The 10,925-nt window shown below is 41.5% G+C and overlaps 1 long non-coding RNA gene across 1 annotated transcript; it reads left to right on the top strand.

Moving 5' to 3' along the window:
- Positions 1 to 865: 865 nt before the first annotated feature.
- Positions 866 to 5,806, top strand: LOC119721967. Its single transcript, XR_005270356.1, has 2 exons — positions 866 to 4,830; positions 5,072 to 5,806. It is a non-coding gene; the product is annotated as an uncharacterized LOC119721967 (long non-coding RNA).
- The last annotated feature ends 5,119 nt before the right edge of the window (positions 5,807 to 10,925 follow it).

The following is a 10,925-nucleotide window of genomic DNA, read 5'->3' as shown; positions in this document are numbered from 1 at the left end:
GGCATGACAGGTCTTGAAAAACAGCTCTTAAAAGTACCTTTTGTACTCATTTTATGACAGAAACAATAGTCGTTTTTATTTCATCACACCTTGGGCTACAAATACCCGAAAAATGACGGAAATATCTTCGAGCATTCCACAACCTCTTTAAGGACTACCATACAAGATGGGTTGAATTAGCCGAGGTGAAAAAGGATTACCAAGGTCTTGTTGACCTGACTGTTAGGGAACAGGTCATTGCAGGTTGCCCCAAGGACTTGGCAGTATTTCTAAGAGAGCGTAGGCCACAAAGCAGTAAAGAACTCACGAAACTTGCAGACCAGTATATGCTTGCTCACACACCATTCTCTCTCTGATAAAATTAAACATGAAAGAAAGGTATCAGATGGTTCAAGGAATAAAACAAGCGAGCGTAATGTAGCTAAGCAGGCTAGTCAGGACAAATCAATCGATAATCGTTCCCAGGATAGACCAAAGTGTTTCAACTGTGGCATGAGGGGACACATAGCTAAATATTGTAGGAAACACCCTCGGGAAAACACACAGCAGTCGCCAAGGAATAAAGTAGCAAGTTTAGAGGTAGTCAAGGAAAGTAGAGATGTAGGAAAGGAGGTAGGTCCTCCAGTATCTCAGCCCTTAGGTGCATATTTGAAACTAGAGTCACCGTTTTCCTTGCTAGGTAAGATATGGAAAACTGTTAAATTGGCGTGCGGGCATGAGCTGCCAATGGTTAGTACGGCATGTACTGTAGGAAGTGGAATGCCGGTGTCACATGAAAATCCGTCTCCTATGAAAATCGGACCCCTTTTCCCTATAATTGGTTAATCCCTCTTACGTGACCGGTCACTTACCTAATTACCATACTTACGCATGCGCGGTATTACCAATGAGTCCGAATTTCATAGAAACGTAAATTCACGCTACACCGGTAGTGAAAGGAATTGTAGGCTCTCACGAAGTAGATGTGTTACGAGATGCAGGTTGTAGCACAACAGTAATTAGGAAAAGTTTGGTTAATGAGGATCAAATGTTAGGATCGCAGAGCCATTGTGTTCTATTGGATGGTACTGTGCGTAACTATCCAGTAGCTAGGATTGAAGTAGATTCACCTTATTTTAAGGGCACTGTTGAGGCTTTGTGTATGGAGAGTCCGTTGCATGGGTTAGTCCTAGGCAACATAGCAGGAGTAAGAGAACAGGACAATCCGGATCCATTGTGGTAGTTGCCAGTAATGAAGGATGAGTTAGCTCGTCAAGATACAGTAGAGGATACAGTAGGAGCAGTACAGACTCGTAGTCAGAAGGCTAAACAGGAAAAACCGTTTCCATGCCTTAAGGTCCCTACTAAGGAAAATGTTGCTAGTACAGATGAATTTGCTAAGGAGCAGATAACAGATGCAACTTTAGAGAAAGTAAGAAATCTTGCTGAGACAGGTTCTGTACGTATTACAGGTAGTGCAAACGAGACCAGATTTGTGAAGAACAGAAACCTGTATTACAGAGAGTTTAAGTCGCCAAAGATAGAGAAGGGTCGATTGTTTAGACAGTTAGTTGTGCCTAAGATATTCAGAGACAAGGTACTTAAGTTAGCGCACGATTCGTTAGCGCACGAGGCCTACACGGCGATGTCAGGAGATACTGTGCTTCGTGCGACATATGTCAGCGTACAGTCCCGAAGGGTAGAGTAGGAAAGGTTTCCTTAGACAAAATGCCTCTCATAGATACTCCTTTTCGTAGGGTAGCAGTAGATATCGTAGGCCCCATCCATCCAGTTACAGATCAGGGAAATCGTTACATTCTGACAATTGTAGATTATGCGACCAGATACCCCGAAGCTATAGCATTGCCTAGAATAGAATCAGAGAGGGTAGCTTAGGCACTTCTTACCGTTTTCACTAGGGTAGGAGTTCCACAGGAAATACTTACCGACTTAGGGACTCGGTTCACCTCTGAAGTAATGCAGGAAGTGGGGCGCTTGCTTTCAATCAATCAGTTGCATACTACCCCATATCATCCTATGTGCAATGGGCTCGTCGAGCGCTTTAACGGCACAATGAAAAGAATGCTTCGCAGAATGTGCGCAGAACGCCCCAAAGATTGGGACAGGTACCTGCCTGCGTTATTGTTTGCTTATCGTGAAGTGCCGCAGGAAAGCTTAGTTTTCTCGCCATTTGAGCTACTGTACGGGCGTACGGTCAGAGGCCGTTTGGAAATTTTGCGGGAATTATGGACAAACACTACCAGTGAAGAAGAAATCAAAACGACATACGAGTATGTCATTGATCTCAGAAATGGGCTTGAATACCTGTCAAATGGCACAGGAAGAATTGTCAAAAGCATCAGGGAGGTATAAGAAATACTATGATACCAGAACCAGATATAGGAAATTTGTAGAGGGAGACCAAGTTCTTGTACTATTACCCATACAGACTCAAATAAATTGTTGTTACAGTGGAAAGGTCCTTTCGGAGTGACAAGTAAAGTAGGCAAACACGACTATCGAATAGACCAAAATGGCAAGACAAAAATATATCATGCCAATTTGTTGAGAAAGTATGTCAGAAGGGAAAATACATAAGACAGGGTATCTGCAGGTTCATGTTTACAACTGTTAGGTGCAGGAATTGTAGAGTTTTAAGATGATGTTGATGACGTGGTAAATAGTGAGCTACCATCAGTCGAACAAACTGAAACTGTTCAAGATGTTCACATTGGTCAAACAGAGAGTGAAACTGAATCTGCCAAAATTCAAGAGCTGTTGAGTGAATTTGGGGATGTTTTGACTGATTTACCAGGTAAAACAGAATTAATCGAGTTCAAGGTAAAACTGACCACCACAGATCCAGTAAAATCCAAAGCTTATCAAGTACCACATGCAGTTAGGGACACAGTTAAGCAAGAAATTGATGCCATGTTGAGAATGGGGGTCATAGAAAAGTCGGAATCGGCTTATGCGTCACCAATTGTATTAGTTCATAGACCAGATGGCAAGGTGAGATTCTGTATCGATTACAGAAAATTGAATGCAATAACAGTTTTCGATCCAGAACCTATTCCGAATGTTGAGGATTTGCTTGTTCAAATTTCAGGTGGAAAATTTTTCACTAAACTAGACCTATCTAAGGGCTATTGACAGATCCCCGTCACAAAAGAAGATAGAGAGAAAACAACCTTTGTTACTTCAGAAGGAGGATTATTTCAGTTTACCGTATTACCATTCGGGTTAGTTAATGCACCAGCCGTATTCAGTCGTATGATGCGTAGATTACTTGATGGTATAGATCATGTGGTTATCTATATCGATGACATATCAATTTTCACAGACACATCCGGGCAACACATTGAGGTAGTTGGCAAAGTTCTAGAGAGGCTCCGTGGAGAGGGTCTCACTGCAAGACCAAGCAAATGTTAAGTTGTATATAAGTCACTTGAGTTCTTGGGGCATGTTGTGAGTAAAGGGTTAATTAAACCAGTCCCGAGAAAGGTTGACGCAATTTTGGCCACACAGAGACCCCGCACAAAAAAGGAGGTCAGGTCATTTTGGGGTTTGGTAGGGTACTACCAAAAATTCATACCAAATTTCTTGGCCATTGCCGCACCTCTGGCAGATTTGACAAAGCACGGGAAGTCAAATAATGTTGAATAGGGAGAACCACAAGAGTTGGCGTTCAATTTTACACCTGCCGATTTTACACCTGCCAGATACAGATAAGACATATGTAGTTCGTACTGATGCATCCGATAAAGGTCTAGGTGCTGTACTCATGCAAGAAGTGGAAGGGGAAAAGTTCCCTATTTGTTTTGCAAGTAAGAAACTTCTAAAAAGAGAACAAGCGTATTCAGTAATTGAAAAAGAATGTCTGGCTTTGGTATGGGCAGTGAAGAAGTTTCATGTGTATTTGTATGGGAAACAGTTCGAAATTGAAACAGATCATCACCCACTTGCATACATAGCTAAAACCAAGCTGAGTAATAGCAGAGTGATGCGTTGGGCTTTGAGCTTACAGCCATATCGATACGTAGTGAGAGTAATTAGGGGTAAAGACAATATTGGAGCAGATTTTTTTGAGTCGTTGTCTACCTTGAATGTACGAAAAATCAAATTTGTGAATTATAAGAAGGATGAAATTTAAAATCATTCCATCTTCTTCCAGTGGGGAGTAATTGTCACAGTTGATGTGAATATTTAATTTCCAGACTTATACTGTATAGCTTTTTCTTTTTGTGATTGTATTATGGGGAAGCGACCCCAACCTAATTGATATATATACATGTATACTGTGAAACTTTTTGTCATTGTATTACGGGAGAGACCTCAACCTAATTCACATACTCTGAAACTTTTGTGTGTGATTGTATTAGGGAGAGACCCAACCTAATTTTTTTGATGTATTAGAAGTCCACGAAGTTGGAATTGGGGTAATCTTATCATGACTTGACTCCAGTTGAACACTTTGGCATTACAATGTATAAGCTGTAAATCCTATAAGTATTTAACAATGGTGGGATTTAACTGAGCAGTCCGTGCCTGTCAGTAAATTAACTTGACATGTTCTGAGGTTTTGAAATACTTTTGGACCATCAGTCTTGGTTATAAAATCCAGATTGGGGCGTTGGCTAGGCACTTGGAGGCGAGACCAGGACCTACACTACGTCAGGGCATGTTATGCTCATGTGTACCCACATTGGGGAGTTGTAGGTTCCTAGTGAACTGAGTTTGCAATTATTTGCGCCGTTGGGAATGAGTCCCACAGAGTTGGTATAGGCTGCGGCCGTCCTCGTGTCCTCGTCAAAGTCAATAAAATGTAGACCAGGTTATTCGCCATAACCTGTAAGTATTAGTGCATTACAATTTTCAATCTGAATTTAAAAAGTGAAAATTTGTATTTGTATAACTGTTGTAAAACATTGGAAATGTGCCTTGGCAATAACACATTGTTTGGGTTTTGTTTATAAAATGTACATTGCATTTAATGCTATGTTAAATGAGCTTAAACTGCTATGGATGTTGCATGTAATAATCTTGTGTAAGAGAGATGCATGGTGACAACTTGTACTTAATTCTAAACCAGGGTTTTTGGGACGTAACGTCTGGTTTTGGGAACTCCGCACAGTGAGATAGACATCCTCGGCGGGCCGAACTCAAGTCGACCATACCAGCAGGATTGTCAGCAAGGTCACACGTGGGCAGAGGACTCTACGGACACAGACGGTACTACCAGGGCAGGCACCGGTGCACCACACCCACAACCACATCAAACCCGAACACTTCACACGAACCGTTGATTTGGGCCCACTTTCGTTGATTGTTTTGTAATGTATTAATAATGATGTATTTATTTAGTTTCTTTGTAGGATGAAATTTAAGTGTATGTTAATATTGGTGATATTGTGAATTAATTCATCTTGAAATTATATACAGATCTGTCCTTCTTTCATTTTGACTGAGTTGAGTCTTTACCATCAGAGTTTAATCTAAAGTACCATTCCGGGGTCCTCCTGGTTGAGGGGGATCTTGTGACAGTGTCCATGTTCCAAAAACAAATAGTGGGGCTGTTGAGTGATGTGATTGTGTACTTTGTGACTAAAGCATGAAACTTCGCACGTTGGTTCTTCATGCCATGAAGAAAAATGTGAGATGTAGAGACTTTTCATATTTGACCTCTGGTGACCTTTGAGAGGTCAATGACCCTTCGTACACTATTTATAACAATTTGTTCTTGAAAACACCACTTTCTTATTGCCCAAGTCTGTGTCATAGGTCCTCAGGTAGGGAAAATAAAGATCAGATGTGAAAGCCAAAAAAACCCGTCAATGACCTTTGTTTACATATGACACATTTTATCAGCTTTGTGCAAGAGGGTCAGATTTAAACGCCATACGAAAAAAAAAATACTCAATTTCACAATCTGCCACTTTCGACCTGGCGTCCTCCAATGTCGATACAGCGCTGGAGACGGTGGCGGAAGGCGCGAGCTGCGGCCGAAAGCTTCTGAAGGAATGCAGGATCATCCCCTGATGTCATTGCACACCTCCTCGATCGTTTGGCGCAACACACGATCGAGGAGGTGTGCAATGACATTAGGGCAGAGTTGTAATGACTCGAGTCAATGACTCGACTCGAGTCCGACTCGAGTCACAATTTTTGGTGACTTGACTCGACTCGAGTCCCTAAGGGCAAATGACTCGACTCGACTCAAGTCACTGCGAGCAAATGACTCGACTCGACTCGAGACCCTCATCAGAATGACTCGACTCGACTCGAGGAAAGCTAATGAGACTCGAGTCCCAAAAATAAAAGCAAAACTTTGCGAAAAATATTTGCAATGACTTACGACGGTGCCGGTTTTTGTTCACGTCACGTTAGAATGTTCGCGAATAAGGTATACATATACATACGTGGTTTGAATTGTATCCCCATTAGTTGAATGACGATCAGCTGGCACCCCCTTCTTATTTTCATTAAGAAGCAAATGTGGTGTCGCCACATGTAGTAGCCCGAATGTAAAATTTAAAAAGCCAAAAAATGACTTTCTCTCTTGTGTTTATTTATTGTATAGTGCTCAAATATTTGTGACTCGAATTGACTCGAGCTGAATACTTGACTCGACTCGACTCGACTACATACTGTGACTCGACTCGACTCGACCGTCTTGACCTAATAGCTGGACTCGACTCGAGTCACTTCTTTAAAATGACTCGACTGGACTCGAGTCACAAAAATCAGTGACTCGTAACAACTCTGCATCAGGGGTAGTCCTGCATTCCTTCGGAAGCTTTTGGCCGCAGCACGCGCCTTCCGCCACCGTCTCCAGCGCTGTATCGACATTCTGAAAGTGAGTATTGGTTTCGTATGGCGTTTTTATCTCACCCTCTTGCACAAAGCTGATGAAACTTGCTCCATTTAATTTGTCATGCCTTGTTTACATGATCTGAAATGTTGGTATAGTTCCGTTAGTAAACAAAAAAAGTCATGTTAATACTATTAAAACATACATTTCTACCCAGAAATTTGCCTTGCAAACAAAGAAAAAAAAAAGAATTTCATTAGGGGACAGCCTGCCCCAAGCAGCCCCTACCCCCACCCCACCCCATTTTGGTTGATGTTATTGTCGTGTCATTGTTTTTTTTTTTGCTTCCATCATCAAAAACAGCGGCTTAGTTGGTGGGAAAAACAGCACTAAGGCATGTTAGGCCCCCACCCCCCCGCTGAGCAGGTGAGTCTCCCCGAGGCCCCCTCCCCCACGGCTGAGCAACTCAACCGGCCCAGAAAATGTCTCTGTCCCAATTCCTTTGAAAATGTTGTATAACTTATAAGCCTGCTGAGTATTACATTACGAATAGTCTTTACAAACAAAAAGAAGAAATAAAACTTACCGATTTTAAACCATCTCGATTGTCATAAAAAATTTGAGGATATTAGCAATATTTTCCCGTAGCGTTTAAACGTTTAGTCAAGACTTCAAAAAGACTGCCACCTGTGTCCCAGTATAATGTGTGGTAACTGCGGTCACATATATACTTACTTTGTATATACACTTGTATACACTTTAACCACCATTTTTCCCATGTTCTTTTGAAGTCTGCAGGCTAAATAATTTAAGACGAAATGAATCGTCTGCATTCTGCAAGTGTTGTCGAATCACTTCAAGAAATGTCAAGGCCTGAGGAAAATCATTTATTTGTATTTGGGGGGGGGGGGGGGGCTGCGATTTTCTTAAAAAGAAAACAAAAAAACAACCTTTTAATTAACGGAAATGCAAACTGCATCCAAATTCCAATTTCCAAAATATGAAAAACTTTGCCTGCACAAATGTCCCGAAAGCGGCAGCATTCCTGAGCTGCCGCTTTCGGGACATTTGTGCAGGCAAAGTTTTTCATATTTTGGAAATTGGAATTTGGATGCAGTTTGCATTTCCGTTAATTAAAAGGTTGCATATATTAAAAGGTTGCATTCCTGAGCTGCCGCTTTCACATACAAGGTTTCAAAATAGTCACATACAAGATTTCTGGCTACGCAACCGGCAGTCCCAGGCATCACAGGGGAGCCTCCTAGCAACAGTATTTCTAAGCAACCAGGTTGGAATGTGATGGGCATGCAGCCATGCACCTGTGGCTCAGATAGCTAATCACTCCAGTTGCGCGTGGAAGGAAGTCATATTCATGAAAGCAGACGGTCCGTGATGAAAGTAACCAATGGCATATTTATTTGCCGGGAACCGGCTCATTTCTTTGGCTGAGATACTATCATTACTGTTTATCATCTAAGAATCTTCCAATTACTGGCGGCAAGTTCTCAAAAGCCTGAAAGTTCGCTGGCCTACCGCTGAACCCAAATTATATGCTTTGTAACGAACAAGAGTGGCATTGTATCAATTTGAACAATGCGGCTATCAATCATTCTCTGGAAAGGCTTTTCGGAGCTGAGTTCGGTGGCCTACAGCTGAACCCAAATGTATATGCTTTGTAACGAACAAGAGTGGCATTGTATCAATTTGAACAATGCGGCTATCAATCATTCTCTGGAAAGGCTTTTCGGAGCTGAGATTTTATTTGGGCATTTTTTTTCTCAGAGACAGAGAAAAACTTTATGCGAAAAATGTGGGAAACCGAATTGAACGTGAAATTTCACCTCCGTGTTGTGTACATGCACATAGATAAACGATTGGGGGATGATATTCCAAGTCCAAATAATTCATTAAATGTAGGGCTCCCGATGTCTTTTTTTCGTAGTACGATTTTATTCTTCGCTTATTTAAAAAATAAAACTGCATGGTCTACATTATTTTTGTAAATGTTACTCTAGAATATAATTATTTCGGAATACATTTTTGAAATTAAGTTTGAAGTCAAAGGGCTGTTGATAATCTTATTCGTATTCCTTTTAAAATTAGGAAAAACTTAGCCTTGACCAAGGCTATCAGCTTGTTCCCATACGAGCTTGTTCCCGATACCGCACACCGCGCGCGCCGCGACACATTCACTAGTTTGCCTCAACGACCCTTGCGTGTGCTTTGTGTGCATGTACGTACGCCCCACACACACTTCCGCAAACAGCCGTACAGTAAGTCGAGGCGGCAGATAGCCTTGACGCAACCGTGGCGAATTCTTATGTGTTTCTTTATAGTTTCGACCGAAATCGGCCGAAAATTTCTGATGCGCATATATTACACGATATCCAATCAAAGCCCGTAAACTTTGACCCGCGACTTACATATTCATGACCCGCAAATTACTGTATACACCACGTACATGTATGTTCACTCACCATGGTATGTCCAGGTATTTCAATCCCATTTTAAATCATTTCTCCAGTTTTATTACAAACAAATGAAATATGCCGCTATTATGAGTGAACAATTGTTCAAAATGATATTATTTCCAATGTATTGCGAATTGGACAGTTCAAGACAGTCCGCCGACGTTTTGTCGGTGCAACAGCGTACATTATCACGCCGCTAACTGCCCGTGCTATTCTGACAGCGAATGTAGGGAGAAGGTCAACTCGGACCCAGGTCAAATCGTACCCATTTAATCGAATGCAGGTTAACTCGTATCTAGTATAAGCACCCGTATGAATTAACTGCATTGACTTTGGGATGGAAATATACGAAACTGTCAGGTACATGGTGAAAAAAACTCTCCCTGAATTCGTACCATGTGCAACATACATCTCATATGTACGACACATGTATTTTAATGCGTACGTATGGATCGTATGTCGTATATATGTTGTATGTACGACATAATCGACAAACAAGTCGAACATACGAGTTACAATTCATATTTTGTACACACGAGATATTAAGTCGTACTTATATATACGACTTTGTCGTATGCGACATATATCGTACCCTGTCGACTCGACTTATGCACGACATATATGTCGTACCGGCACCTGGCGACATTATGTCATATGTTTGATATGTCATACCCTGTCCACATATATGTCGTACCCTGTCGATGATATTAGTCGTACCCTGTCAATGATATTAGTCGTACCCTGTCGATATATTAGTCGTACATACGACATATAACTTATAAGTTGTTCATACAAGTTAAAAACAGTCTTACAGAATAAGTTTGCTGAAGGAGAGATATTTTTTCCCATATCCCCTTGACAGCTTAGAAGAAATACCCCCCCCCCCCCCCAAAAAGTCAGCGGTAGATATACTCAACAGTGTGAGCGCTTTTTTGGCCGCTGAACGTGAAAGCGCAGCGTGTCTCACTGCATGGTTCCAGCCGGGCCGGTGCCTACAGTGGACGGCCCCAACGTGGCTTCTGTGCATGGTGACATCGTTTTTGCCGGCGTGCGGTTTTGTACCGTTTGCCGTTTTTTGAAGGTCTAATTTTTCATCCTTTTCATTTCATTTTCGACCCAAACTATGTGTAACTTTATAAATATTATTCTACTATTATTTAAGATTTTAAGGGGGTGTTTTACAATAATTATTGTTACCACAGGCCGTCTGGTTTATAAACCTTTGGTCGCATTATGCAATTTTATAAATATTCATTTTTTTGTCAGCCGTTATCCAATGAGAGAAGACTATTTACCATAGCGCGTACTAATTATCATATTAAGCATACACGTTTGCGTCAAGGCTATCTTCTGCCTCGATTTACTGTACGGCTGTTTGCGGCAGTGAGTGTGGGGCGTACGTACATGCACACAAAGCACACGCAAGGGTCGTTGGGGCTAACGGTATATAGTACAACATTGTGTTGCTGTGCGCGCGGTGTGCGGTAGCGGGAACAAGCTCCTATGGGGACAAGCTGATAGCCTTGGTCAAGGCTAGGAAAAACTAAGCATAATTCGTATTAAAATTTCCCCTGGAATCTACAAAAGAATTAACTGAGAGTTCAGAACTTAATGGGCTAGGGTGTTTGAAATCGTTTACTTTAAAAATAAATCGAGAGAACAAG

The sequence above is a fragment of the Patiria miniata genome, unplaced genomic scaffold (genome assembly GCF_015706575.1).
Source record: "Patiria miniata isolate m_02_andy unplaced genomic scaffold, ASM1570657v1 HiC_scaffold_14, whole genome shotgun sequence".
Lineage (NCBI taxonomy): Eukaryota > Metazoa > Echinodermata > Asteroidea > Valvatida > Asterinidae > Patiria > Patiria miniata.
This window is presented reverse-complemented; position numbering and strand designations above follow the sequence as displayed.